This window comes from Geospiza fortis, unplaced genomic scaffold (genome assembly GCF_000277835.1).
Source record: "Geospiza fortis unplaced genomic scaffold, GeoFor_1.0 scaffold130, whole genome shotgun sequence".
NCBI lineage: Eukaryota > Metazoa > Chordata > Aves > Passeriformes > Thraupidae > Geospiza > Geospiza fortis.
In genome coordinates this window covers 10,436,197-10,450,305 of record NW_005054300.1, presented here as the reverse complement: position 1 = coordinate 10,450,305, position 14,109 = coordinate 10,436,197, and positions in this window count along the sequence as shown.

Sequence of the window (14,109 nt, the reverse complement as noted above, 5' to 3'; positions counted from 1 at the left end):
AGTGAAGGTCATGTCTGATACTTTCACAACAGAAGGACTGTGCTTGTCTTGTGTTACTTGGAGATCATCACTCCAGCTCCTTGAGGAATGGACTGGACACATTAGACCAGCAAAACATCAGGTTATCTTTTCTTTTGATGGGGTCCTATTTTTTAAAAGCAATTCTTTTCCTAAGCTGCCCTGTTTAGATAGTACTAATAACATTAAGCTAAATTGGTTCCTTGGGAGATGTCCCAATTAAATGGCTATCCTAATTAAGCACATCCTGATTAAGCAAAAGATCCTATAATTATAATAATAGCATGTAATAAAAACTGGCCTATGGTTCTGCTCAGACAGAAAGTATTTTGCAAGCCTTATTTACAGGAACCACTTTATCCAGTATTGAAACACAACCAGCTCTTGAGTGAAATGCAACATCTGTTTAACCATGTGCAGTAGAACTAGACAGGCTTTCAGAGCAGGAAAATGAAAAATTCTGCCCCATACTGACAATGCTGACAATGTTATGATAAAGCAGAAGGTACTTTGCATGTAATTTGAATGAAGTATTTTGACAGATCTTAGCAGAATTGCTGCAGTATTTACAATTGCTTCCCATTATCACAAGTTCACCAAAGAGGGTGTTTTATAGAAGCTTCTAACAAATATTTAAGCTCCATACTAAATGGAGGAAAAGTACCCCACACTGAGCTTTTGCCTTCTAAGTTCTGAAAAAAAAAAAATCATTCCTATACTACCACAATGGAATTTTTATCAACTTAAAATACCAAGGAGAGTGCAGACCAAGAAGCCAAGTAGAGTCTGGTAGAAGTACTAGTGTGAAAAGTCAGTGTTCTCCAATGAGCTGTAAAGCTGAGCTCCTGACCCTGTGTAGTTATTGTGAATGTATGGCATGTTTCTTAAGCGCTACTGTGCCAGAGGGAATTCCAGTTGTGGGGTTTGGATGCTGTTCATCTCCAGCTTGCCTAATTGTATTCGTCTGGCTTAGTTCCTCTCTAGATCACACTGGAGTAGGACAACCTCATTATTTTTAGTTTGTCCTACACAGCACTGTAGAGAAGATGTTGAGTAATTCTTGGTAAGTAATAAGAGTTGAATAAACAAATATAAAAAAATATATTTACTTATTAAAATTATCCTTTTTTTGGCCTCCTAATGACAAAAGAGCAGAAACAAGGAATTAACATGAAACTCATACCCTTAAGTGTCAGCTGACAATAACTGAATGAATATAAATGTTAGCAGTCATCAGCATAAGGTAAAATATCGCTGAACAGGAAAATTGGTGAAGTCCATCACAAACCACTATTCCAGAGAGTACATAAAACAACTCCCTACATCTTTCCTTATTATCCTGCTGTTGTTGTGTTTGAGCACTTGAGGTCTATAGAGATATTATGTTATTAATAATTCAATATTAGTTCAATATTGTGGGGATGTAGAGTTTTTAAGCTAGACACCATAACATTGAGGAGCAGAATCTGGTCCTTGCATAAACTCAGGAGTATGTATAATAAGCTGCATTGAGGTGCTGCTCTCCACAATATCAAGAGATGCCCATCTATGATACTTCTGAGGCACCATTTAAAACACAATAGTGCCCTTGAAGAAACCAAGGGTTGCTGGTGCTGCTGGAGGATGAGGACAATGTTGTCCTCTCAGTTGTGAGCTCCCAACACAAGTCTGTTCTCAGAAGTGCAAATACAACCTGAGGACGTGTTGTAGAGCAACATAATTGCAATTACTGCCAAGAGTGACTCTATACAAGGACGTAAGGCAGAACACAGAGATCCACACTGAGGAAATATCTACAGAAACCAGCACTAGGATCAGAGAGACAGCCAATCTATAGACCAAAAATGATTAAAAGAGCTTCACTGTTCAGGATGCAATTGACATTTGTACCTGCATCAGGCAAATTAAATTAGAAAGAAAAAGCAGTTGAGGTAAAAGGGCAATGTTCAGACAAAAAACAAGATAATTCTGGACTTGAAACAGAAAGGCTTTCATTGAGGTACCTTCTAACCATGTTAACCTTTCCAAATAAAAGCCTGTTCAGCCAGTAAACAAACTTACCTGGCTCTAGCAGATGATAGATGTAGACCAGCTCTTTAAGTCCTGTGCTCTGCTGCCAGGTAGTTGTGATATCTGACTGACTGCTGCAATCTCAATTCCAGCCCTGACTGAAGTCTCCTTCCTTTATTTCAGCCTCCAAGTCACTAACTTTCCATGCCTTAATATGTTCTTCAATGACATAATACAGAGAAAAAATGAACACATTTGCAGAAGCTACCTGCAGGCAAGATTCCCCAGGATATCTCTAGCCTGGGCTAAGGAACTAACATGTCTTTAAGCAGGTCACAACAGTTGCTTTCTGTTACCTTCAGGTGAAAGCAGAAAAATCAAATCCGAATCAAAAGAATGTTAACAACACATTAAAGAACTTCTAGTGAGATCTCCAACAATAACAACACCACGGGGAAATGCACTTCAGTGGCAAAGGCTAAACTAGTTTCTACATGGCAGCTATTCCTGCTTCTTTTCTAATCTAATCTTCCCAAACAACTAACTTATCAGCCTCATGTCCAGTTCCTTAAATAAGAAAAAGACCAAGGACAAGTCATCTGGGACCCTCCCTACCATCCCTAAATTGGTTACCTAAGATAGAATTACACAAGGCCTGATGCCTCAGGTGGTGATTTTATACCCAGGTGCCCACAATAAACTGCAATCAGCGTTCTTGAAAAGCCACTTTCAGTGAAACACGGTGCAATATTTTGCAAGCAGTAATAAAACCTTGTAACAATCCTGAGTGTAGGGCAAAGGTTATGACAGATGAAGTGGAGCTACCCCAGCAGGGGAGGCTGGAAGAATGTTTTATGTAAAAAAGCCTATTTCCAGGCAGCAGGGACTCGCCCAGCCTAAGGGCATTAACATCTGCTTAAATTAAAAGCAGAGGTGTAGCTGCTCTAAAGCTGCGGAGCACCATAGAGTCAATGAAACAGGGTTCCCTTGTGCAAACTCTGCCAATTCATTATCATGGGGGCAGCTGGGCCAAAGCTCCATCCCCACCATCCAAGTCTCAGCAATTTTGAACCATCCTGAGGTCAATTAGCAGGTCATTTCATTCTTCATTTCATGGGGCATTCTGAACTCTGAGCTCAGGCACGAACAAGCAGGTTGTTTTTTCTACAAACAGCAAGTGCATCTGTGTTACAAATGACCCTTGGTCTGTCAAAATTGTGGTCCTTTTCCAGTTATTGTTCTGCTTAGATTTTAGTTGCTAAGTGATTTCATGACTGCTGAGAATTTTGTCCTTAACTCAGGATCGTATTTTCAAAAGATCCTCATAATTCCGAATTAACCTTAAGAATGCTGTCCACCAATCATGTGAATCTGCCGGGTTTTTCTCCAAACAGTGTTTTGTCTCACAGTACAAAGGTCAAAGTATTGTCCTATCAATAGCACTCGTGTAAGACAGACAAAAGCTAACATTTTCATTATTAGACTAGAAAAGGTAATGCCTGTTTTCTTTAACAGGCCTTCTGTGAAATTGTTAGAGCTTCAAAATTTGAGGCAAATTTTCCTTCCTGCTTCATACACCTTTGGAAAATTGGACCCTGTTCCTCCTGCTGCTGTGATGGAAATGGTGTTATTGCAGTGGTTGTCTTGGGAAGGGACATGAAAGACTAGAACAAACTTTATGTCTGAACTGGGACCTCAGCCTGCATGAACTGACCTTTCTATTTTTTTTCAGTGAGCTGGGTTCAGACTCTGGGAGGCCTGGTGCTAAGCCAGGTGGCAAAGCTTTGTTTGTGCTCATGGTTCTGCTCTTCTCCTCATGGAGACTGAGTGACTGTGTGCTGCTTATTTTAACTATCTTCAACCTGTTTCACCTCTTGGGTCATCTCTGTGGATCATCTCTGTTGGGAGGAGCACATACACAGACATACAGAGTTTATGATCTAGTCACAGTTTGCATGTCACCAATATCACCAATCTCACAACTCAGCTCTAGGATGCCCTTAATTAATACATCAGTGTTAAAAAAACCTTCTGGTGTCCCCAGGTACAGCAACATCTTCTGATCACACAGCCTGTGTCAGAGCAGTGTCAGAGCAGAAGGAGAAGCAGGCTTCACTCTGCACAACCATCCAGCCTCTGCTCTAATGAGAGATCCTGAGCTCCCCAAGCAAGAGAGGCTCAGCTCTCAGAGCATGGTCAAGACTGCAAAGTGGGAAAACACTTCTAGGACTGTGTCCTCATATTCACATGAAAATCCTTTGGGCTTTTCAACGTTCAGATCTAGTGTTGCATACAGGACAGGCAAAACACAGACTATAAGAAAATCAGGGCCCATCAATCTGCCAGGGTTTGCAATGAAAGATCCAACTGTGTCCCTTCAAAATGCTGTGATTCAGCATCTACTTCTGTCCATTTACTATGACAAGCACTTGATACATGTACATTTATTTACTAATTAGAAGTGCTTAGCTTCTACACCTCTTATTAAAGGCAGTGGGAGAAGAAAGTTTTGTGCAGCTCTCTGCTCCAACCATAGGTTGTGATCTCAAGGACATGCTAACTGCATCCCAGAAATCCATGAGAACTGTGACAAAATCCATGGTGCTCAGTCCTAGCATTGAATCTGTCCAGACAAATCGTCTACCAGGATTGGAGTCCAGACTGTTATGTTAATAAATGCTTCTAAAGGGAGCTGTTTCTGGGGTAAGGTTTCTGTTCCCTTCACACACGACATCAAGGTCTCACTGATAGCTGCATGCTAAAATTATCAAGAAACAGAAGTGTGTTTTCTTCCACCAGTTTATTCTAGAAGCACATGGTAATATCTTAAGAATATTGCTACATTGCAAGTTCAGTCTTGACCCCTGGGATTATTTAGCCTTAACCCTGGATGTAATAACTTCACCCTGTCTTCAAGACAGAAATGTTATGCTTGGAAAGACGTTGGTCAGCACAAATTTTAAAAAACTTCATTATATGATGTCTCTACTGACCATCAAGTGAGGGAAGTGTCATAACAAGTGTTATAACAAGGATTAGTGGGACAATGTCCTTCTTTAAACTGACTCACAAACAAGTATTTTTAAAAATAATTTTGGCTGCTCTTTAAAAGGCTGCTGCCAGTTGCAACACAGAACCTGTGCTGGTGTCAAATTCCAAGTTCCTTGGCTTGCAACTCACAAAACCTCCAGTCTGTATGCAGACATATAACTATTTAACAGGCAAGTGGAAGGGAGAGCTTGCAGGTTATTTGTTCCATTCCCACCTCATCAGGTAGCTTCATATGTCAGGTCCTTACAAGTTACTTTGCACAGGAGAAAAAAGGTAAGCACAATTAAATTTATTTATACACTGTATGCAAATCCCTGAAAAGCATTGGTTACAAATACAGATGGTTTAGAGTTATGTGAGACAGTCAAAACATCAAAACTTGGTTCCCAGGGAGCAACAAGCATCAAGAGCTGCTTCCAAGTAGACTGAAAGGCAAATTCTCTCCAGTGGGGTGGTAGGTTTCTTTAGAGCTCAAATATCATTGCTTGTTTCAGGGAGCATCAAAAACAAAACCAAACTGTACCACACAGTGAATCTTGTCCTGTGTATTTAAAAAAAATTATTTACCTTCCAGCAGAGCAGCTTTGGTGCCTGTCACAATCTCCAGTTCTAGGAAGGGAGAATTTCAACTTACAGAGAATACAGAGAGCCAAGGGACAGCTTGGACTTCCACTTTCCTGACATTGCTGCTGTTCTTACTCACAATGGGGCACAGACACACACCCTTTCTTGGTCCCTTTGACACTGATCTCACCTCAGGACCAAGTCTGATGAAAGTGGTTTGAGACTATAAATATTTATAGGGATCCACAATAAAAGGGAAATACATTTGGCAGAGTATCAGCCTTGGACCCAGTAATTTTGTTCCTTGCAGGATCACAATTTTACCATGTGACATCAGGCACAGTCAAGTCCTGCTGTAGGGATTAGCAATAGTCTCTGTATTCACTCAGTTCTATACTCAAAACCAGAGGTGAAATGTAGCAGGATTTTACACACACAAGGAATTACTCAGATACCACAATAAAGGTAGTGTGTAAATATCTCCCAAGCAAGGTGTGTTTCTTCTGCATGATTATCATAATGACATCCAAAACTCACTGCACCAGATTTATGTATCAGCAAGACACAATCATAAATACAAGATGCCTTTCCAGCACTGTGACATCCCCTTCCTGCAGATGGCTGGAAATGTTCTTAGATACAATATTTGCAATTAGCTTGCTGATGAAATTAGTGCTCTGAAATGGTTAGTTTTATAGATGCCCCTGTTACTCCCTCTCTGGATATTACTGCTTTAACCTCTTTGAGACCTTGGCTGAGAGCACTTTCTTAGGGCTGCAATATTGAGAGTGCAGGTCAGAAAAAGGATATAGTCCAGCACAAGCAGTGAGAAGACGTGGAGTCATCAGGTGGGTGATTTGTCTGGGGCTCTGGTGAACTGCATCCTAATCCCTGTGTTCCACTGCTGATCCTGAAATGGTCACTCCCCAGTGTTTCTGCTGCAGTAAAATGAGGTACAGCTCACTGCCTGTGGCAGAGGACATGCTGTGGGGGAGCTCAGAGTCACCACTATTCCCAGTGGACAGTTCTGGTACTTCCTTTTTTAAGCATGAGTAATCACCATTCCTGACATGTGCTGCCCTCCTGCTCTTGTTTTACCAGCACGATTGTTTGGGGCATGTGATCAGAACCTTTAGGAAAAATCCCTCCAACTACCGTTCCGGAATTTCCCTGGAGAGCTGTTCAGGTGCACACATTGCTGAGGACACCTGCCCCTTGCCTGTTGACTGGAAGCACATCAGTGATGGGAAGGATCCATCAGTAATACAGGGACTTCACAGGTCATGTCAGGGGTCTTGGGGGGATGCCATACCTTCAGGGCACTGTTGCTTCAACCTAGTTTGCCACTGCTCACTGCTTTGTGCCACTGAGATGTGAGAGAGCAAAGTTTCTTCCATAGGAAGCAAGCAGGAAATTGAGATTTTGATGAAGTTTCTACTCGCTTTGCACCAAGCCCCGCCAATGTCTCGGGCTGGTTTTCACCTTTCATGGGCAATAAAGTAATTTGCTCATAACAAACAGCTGCTCATCTGAAAGAGAGACTGGCATGAATCATAGCGGAGGCATGAATCAAAGAGGACTGGCATGAAAAGCTCACGCTCATTTCTGAACACTGCATTATGCCCTGATTAATTGGCAGTGGCTTATGGCTCTATCAATAGGACACACTCCCTGGAAGAGTGACACATTTCTGAGAAATCCTCAACAGACCCAAGCATGTATTATTGATGAGCTACAAGAAAATCATCTGGGTATTTTTACAAACCCAAGCTTTAAATCAGTTTTGCTGAAAGGCCTGTCAGTCTTCTTGATTATGTTTCCCTCTGAAATAAATTTCCCCTGAGGCAAAATCTTTAGTTACGGCACAAGCCTGCAGCTTAGGAGTCCTGTACTCCCTCCTTGGTTCTGTGTCAGACACGTGGTGCCCACAGCACCACGGAGATCGATTTTAACTCTGTGCCAGAACAGAGTGACGACTCTTTAAGGGGTCTCACCAAAAAATGAAAAGCATTCAACTGCTGCCAACTATCTTGGCTGTCCAGTAGTGCTCCCTCATCCCTGCAGGATTTGCAGACCTACTTTGGAGAACTTTTCCATCTTCTCCTGTTTCCTGCAGGGGTATTATCTGTGCTTGCGAGGATTCAATTAATGCCATTGATGTGGAATGTTGTTCCATTCATCACTGGCCACAGCATCTAATTAATAGGATAATCTAATTCTTCCCAAATAAATATGACACCAAATTAAAAGGGTTCATAAACAGCCTCCAAAACAAGTGAGTTTGTTTCAATTTATTGCCTTTTAAATTGCACTGGATCCCTCAAGTACCAGCCTAGCTATAAACAAACCAGTGACTGAGTTTGAGAGTTTATTATCACTAATGTTTGCCTTTATTTATACTAGATTTGAGTGTTAGTATTAGCTGGAGAACAGCAAAAGGAAGGTCATCCAAATGCCACAGTTTTTAGCCACAATTTTCCTAAACTAGTGAAAGAGCTTTAAGGAACAATGTATTCTAGACAATAATTTTTGCTGTGTTTACTGTCACTGAAACATTCAACAGAGTAGTTATGACCTATCATTAGACCCATGCGAAAAGTTCACCAGGAAACCAGAAAAAGTTGCAATGCCTAGTGGCTGATGTAAAAAGACACTACTTACCCTATCTTCCACCAAAACCCAAAGCCACAGTTCTAAGTTTTTGTCTGTTATAATTTTATTTGAGAGCCAGCTGTTAGAAAATATATTACATATGTAAAGACAGATGATCTTGTCAAGTTCTTCTCTGAAGGTGGCCTGGTTTTCAGTATCCGGCCTTCTCTGACCAGTCTTTCCAGACTGGCAGAAAAGGAGACAATCAGTGTGCTTGTGGATTTCTTACAGGATGATTTAGATGAAAGAGAAAGAATCTATAGACTTGGTGTGGTGCTTAAAAAGTATATCATATTGGCTCGCCAGCTTAACCATAGACAATATCTGGTGCTTCAGTAGAACCCCATCTTGTGCTTTACTGCTTGAAAATTCTATTTATTTAACAGCTTCCACAATAGATTTTAAACACTTTCCTGAAATTAATCAATTTAGTCTCATTACAGACAGTCCCATGAAGTAAAGATTTATCTCTTTGTGGCTTTTAGCGCATTACTCAGGGTTACGCAGCTGTGGTTTAGAAATCCAGAGCTCTCATGTCTGCAAAGCAGAAAACTGTCTTGTGCAGGCTTTTCTCTCAGTCCCAGAAGGGGACAAGCAGCGAGGAACAAGTGAACACAGAATCACAGAATGATCTGGAAGGGACCTTTAAAGGCCATTTAGTCCAGCCCCCTTGCAATGAGCAGGGACATCTTCTAACAGATCAGGTTGCTCAGAGCCCCATCCAACCTGAATATTCCCAGGGATGGCATATCCAACACCTCTCTGGGCAACCTGTGCTGCTGTTTCTGTTCTGGCAAGGCTAGAAATGGGCATCAGCTGTAGCTGTATTTTTCCTATTTCTTGTTTGAACCTTTGGGGATCCGTTTAAACTCAGACCCCCAACACTGACCTCTTCTGTTAGAGAAGATTGCTAGTGACATTTAAAGCAATGACTCCCCCCTCCTTTTTGAATAACATCAGCCTTTATTCTGGCTAAAATAACAAGGGACTTTTCAGCTCAGTGGCTAAACTGAGGAACTGAGGGGAAAACTGTGGTTCTCTGGCTTCAACTAAAAGAGAAATTCAGGAGATATTTCAGAAAGTAAAAATTATGTTCTCAGGCAAACTGAATATTAAAATTTTCCCCTCCAAAATGTCATGTTTAAGCTTCAGATTAATGAAACTTTTCAATAATTGTTTTTCAGCTTGAATCAGCTTTAAAAATAAAGTTGCCATTTTAAAATCAATAGATGTAAATGTTGACTTTCATTTCCCCCTGTTTTTCTGCCTGACATCAATTTATAAGATCAGTTAAATTTCATTTATGTCTACCAAATGCCTTTCTTTTCTGTGAATATAGTACTGCCAATAATATTTTGCCCAGTGCTGACTGTGCCCATGCTTCCCTAGACCATTGCTACACACGACTCAGTTCCTGTTTGTACTGTAATTCAATTTGAGAGCTCACTGCCATCTATAATTCCAAAGAGTATTTTCAGCTGAAATCCCAAATTGAATTACAGATTCATATTGCATTGCTCACTATTTATTAATAATATTGTGCCTACAACATATCCTGTTCTTCTTTACCACAGAAAGAACAGAACTGGTTCCTCTGTGTGATCCAGAGCTATTTATTTCTCCAAATGTTAGGTTCCTGCATGTACAGAACCTACAGACATCTGTGTTTCTTTTGTAATAAGTACTTTTATCTAGCCAGAAATGCAGAAAAGGTTTCTCAGGACTATACTTGGATGTATCATATGCCTTCTATATCACAGAAAAATATCACCATAAGTATTTCTTTGCAACTGGAAGAATGCAAAGTCTTATGGGATGAAGTCCCCGTGAACTTTGAACTCCCATACAGTGGAACTCCTAATTGCTGGGCACACACCTTTCAGTCAGAAATGCCAGCTCTGAGCCTCCAAGAAGTCCAAGGCATGATACTGACACACCATGGCTAACTGAGATTTGTAACAGGAAATGCTGGGGAAACAAACACAGCTTGACCAAGCAATGCTTCCTTCTAAACAGACAGGAGCTCAGGTCCTCAGGATTGGTTCTTTCTGTCTTCTCAAAGGATAGTCAGATGCAAACCCCAAATTATTAATTCTTTTCTGCAGCCTAACATAAAGTTTTTAGTGAACAAAAAAAAAACCAAAAACCTACTGGCAATTTCTTGGAATGTCAGGGATGAGTTCTTTGCATTCAAATGTGTGACGCCAGAAGACTGTGCAATAATTACTTGCAAGGCCAGTAATGCTTGCAGTGAAGGGAGAGATGGGGAATTGGAGTGACCTTGTTTGCCTGTGGTCTGAGGAGAAGAACTTCCTGCACTGTGTCAAACAAAACATCTCTTGGTGCTGCAGCATCCCAGGCATGGGGTATTGACCCCAGACACTAAAGAAGTGAAGAGTCTTTGGAGTCAGCTCAGGCATTTGGGCTCGGGGCAGAAGTTGAAGGAAAGACTGACAGGTCTTTGGCATACTCCCATCTTAGCATCTCACAGTTTGCTGCTCTCTTCCCAGCAAAGGAGATTCCACACAGTAATCCCTGAGGAAGGTGTATATATTTTCTGATCAGATGGCCAACTTGCCAGAAAAACAGGCTCCTCCAAGATAGCCAGCCAATGAGCCACAGCACTAGGACACTTCATTATCCCATCTGGATATCTGTGGCAAGCAGTATTTAAAACCTGCATTTTACATTAATACATCAACACTAATTTACCATTAATTTATTAATTTAGGAATAAAAAATAATCAGCAGTTTCAATTCAGGTGGGCTCCCATCTGCCCAGCAGTGAGGGTGCTCTGCCCTTGAGCCTCCCTTTAGCCCCCCAGAACAAACAGAGGGGCCATCCATGGTATCACAGCCCACCTTCTCTTCCCGGGCCTCACACTGTGCTGGGTTTTGGCAACCCCACCCTCAGCTCTCAGAGAAGGGCTGGCTGGGCTGAGCAGCCTAAAGATGCCCCAGTGTCAGTCCCGGTGCCTCAGGGAAGGCTCTGGCCCGGCTCCTGGCCAGTCCCTCCCAGCAGCCAGAGCTGCCTCTGTGTGCTGCTGAGCAAACCACCAGGAAAAGGGAAGACTGAACATCTTTCTCAGATTATTTCCTGCCCTTGAAACACTTTCCTTAACATTAGGACATGGTAAAGAGATCTCCCACTTTGCCTAAGATATATGCTATTCTCTTCTTCCACTTCCTGACAGGAACAATGTTCTTTTAACCTCGGTTTGAACACTTAAACATATTTTATCCAAAAATTACTCCAAACTGTTGCAAAATAGAAATACAAGTGAAGCCAAACCAATCCAATCTTTTCTTCTTCTCTCCAGAAGTCACAGTGATGACACACCTCGTAAGAAGCAGGGCCTTTGCTTGCCTGTGGCTGCCTCCTGGGCTTCAGGTCACATCTGCTCTGGGTTTCTGGGAGAATTAAGCAAGACTAAATGAGGTCAGCTTTCTCTGGAACAGAAACTCTCAGGGGTTAAACATGAAGTATGTGTGTTAGCATCCTGTCTGGGACAGACTTCTGTTAGTTTTCCAGGTCTCAGGAGCAGAGCTAGCAGTTGGAGACAGCTACCCCTAGCTATCCCGGGTGTGAGCTGAGCTATGTACCCACACCCCTGAGGCTGCAGCACAGCTCCTGCTGTGTGCGCTGTCCCCCTGTCTGAGGACACAGGAGAGCACAGCAAGGTGGCATTAGTGTTGTCCCTGGAGACTCCCTGCACATGGGTCTTTCTGGAGCACAGGAGGAAGAAAAGGGCTGAAAAGAGGCAGCAGAAAGCCTGCGCCAGTCCTGAGCATTTTTGACATTGCCTCTGTTACTTTTTCCTTGCCAAGCTTTTATCTTGGTTTTTGTGCAATAAAATCATGTTAATAAAACTGTGAATGAATAGAAAGGCCCTAAGTCAATATTTGCACTTAGAAAAGACTAGTTAGAACAGCTTAGGAATTGATCCTGATTTATTAAAGCACCTGTTCACCCAGGGAACATTTTAGCAGCAATCAATATGTAATTAAATCTTCATTGATGTTTTACAATTGTTTTGTTTCCCAGCAATTACAGTGATAGAATCAGCTTCCCCTGGTTGTTCCTCTTTCCAGCTTTACTACTGATCTCCTGTGAGCATTCTCGCAACTCACTTTACATCCCCCAGGCTGTTATTAATAAATTGGGATCACAATCACAGTGAAACAGCTCTAATGCACACCCACTGTGCTAAGCACAGGCCAAGAAGAAAAGCCAACCTCTGACCTGAGCAGTGTGATAAAAATAACAACGGGAGCTCTGGGGGAATATAAACACAAATGTTTTAGTGAAATCATCACACAACTCTGAACTAAAATATGCTTCAGAAGCTGAGCTTTCATTAGGCTTTTCGAGTCAGACTTTAGGTACCTCAAAGCTGGGATTGCTTTTCACTTGCTACCTGTCCAGCTCCAGGAATCAAAGGTGTTATGGATGCAGCAGTGTAAATCACTCCTGTTCCCTGCTCAGGCAGGCACAAATTCCCTTCTGGGCTTTCCAAAGCAGTACCCCAAACACACCAGAACGGGTCATGCCTTCAGTAAAACCTCCTCGCGCGGCTCTGGCCGGAGGAGTGCCTCGCTGCAGGGCCCGTGGCCGTGCCGAGGGCTGCGGGCTGAGAGCCCCGGCGTGGCTGCCCAGGGACAGGGAGCGCAGGCCTGCGAGTCCGGCTCTGCGGCGGCCGGGGGAGAGCGAACGGGGCAGGGGGAAATCCCGCCCGCTCCTCCTGGCTCCGCGGAGACAGTGCCCGGGCTGCCCCGGGATGCTTGGGGCGCCCGGGCTGCCCCGCGCTGCCCCGGGTGCCCGCTGGTGCCGCCGCCGGATGCGCGCAGGCTGTCCCCAGCAGAGGGGGATGTAAGCGCGGCCTTCGCCGCGGCCGCAGCCCCCGCGCCGCACTCGCAGGCCCCAACAGGCTCAAAAACCCCAAACCAAAGCGAAACCCCCAAACTGACACCCGATCATCGGTGTCAATTAGAACAAGTGACTGCGAGAAACCAAGTGGGAGCAGCACAAGGGACATGCGAGTCCCCATCCCTTGGTGCCCGCAGCTGGCCCATGTCCCTCAAAAACTGGGAGAAGAATACCTCACCTTGATGCTCAGGCGAGAAACTGGGATATCACTGAAAAGACAAGCACTTAAAGGGGAGAGGACTGAAACCTCCTCCTCTCTGTGTTCGCTTGAGGTGTGTTGATACCCTGAGCCCAGGACCCTTGTCTATGTCCTGGTCTCACCAAGACCTTTTGAACTTGCCACTCTCATGGCGCTGACTCCTGCTAATCTCAGCAGTGTGAGGAAGGGAGCACCCCTCGGCCAAAAAGTTCATCCACTTGATCAGAAAAGCTCCTTTGCTGAAGACATTTACTGAAGCCTTTTTGTAACTACACATTTAAAAGATTGCTTTAGGCATGGAGAACCAGTGGTCAAGGCAGACCCAGACTTCTCAGAGTGTTCTCTCTGTATCACTGTCCACATCTGGGGCTTCACTCATGCTCCTGGTGGTGCAGTCATGGGGGTTGGAGGCAGTTTTGGAGGGAGTCCACTGACTGCTGAGAAGCTGCTGTGGTACTAGAAGCAGAAACAGGTCTGCTCCCATGGGCAGGGTACCCTGTATTCACCAAAACCAAAACATCCATGCCAGTTTTGATTGGTCTGACATTGACGTGGGGACCTGAACTTGCTGCTCTTCCCCAACAGACAAACAAGAAGGGAATTAGGCACACAGCCTTCAACTTTCACATGCTTGCAGCAGCCAGCTTGGCTGTGCCATTCACTGCTCCTTGGGGAGCTCCTGTGAAGT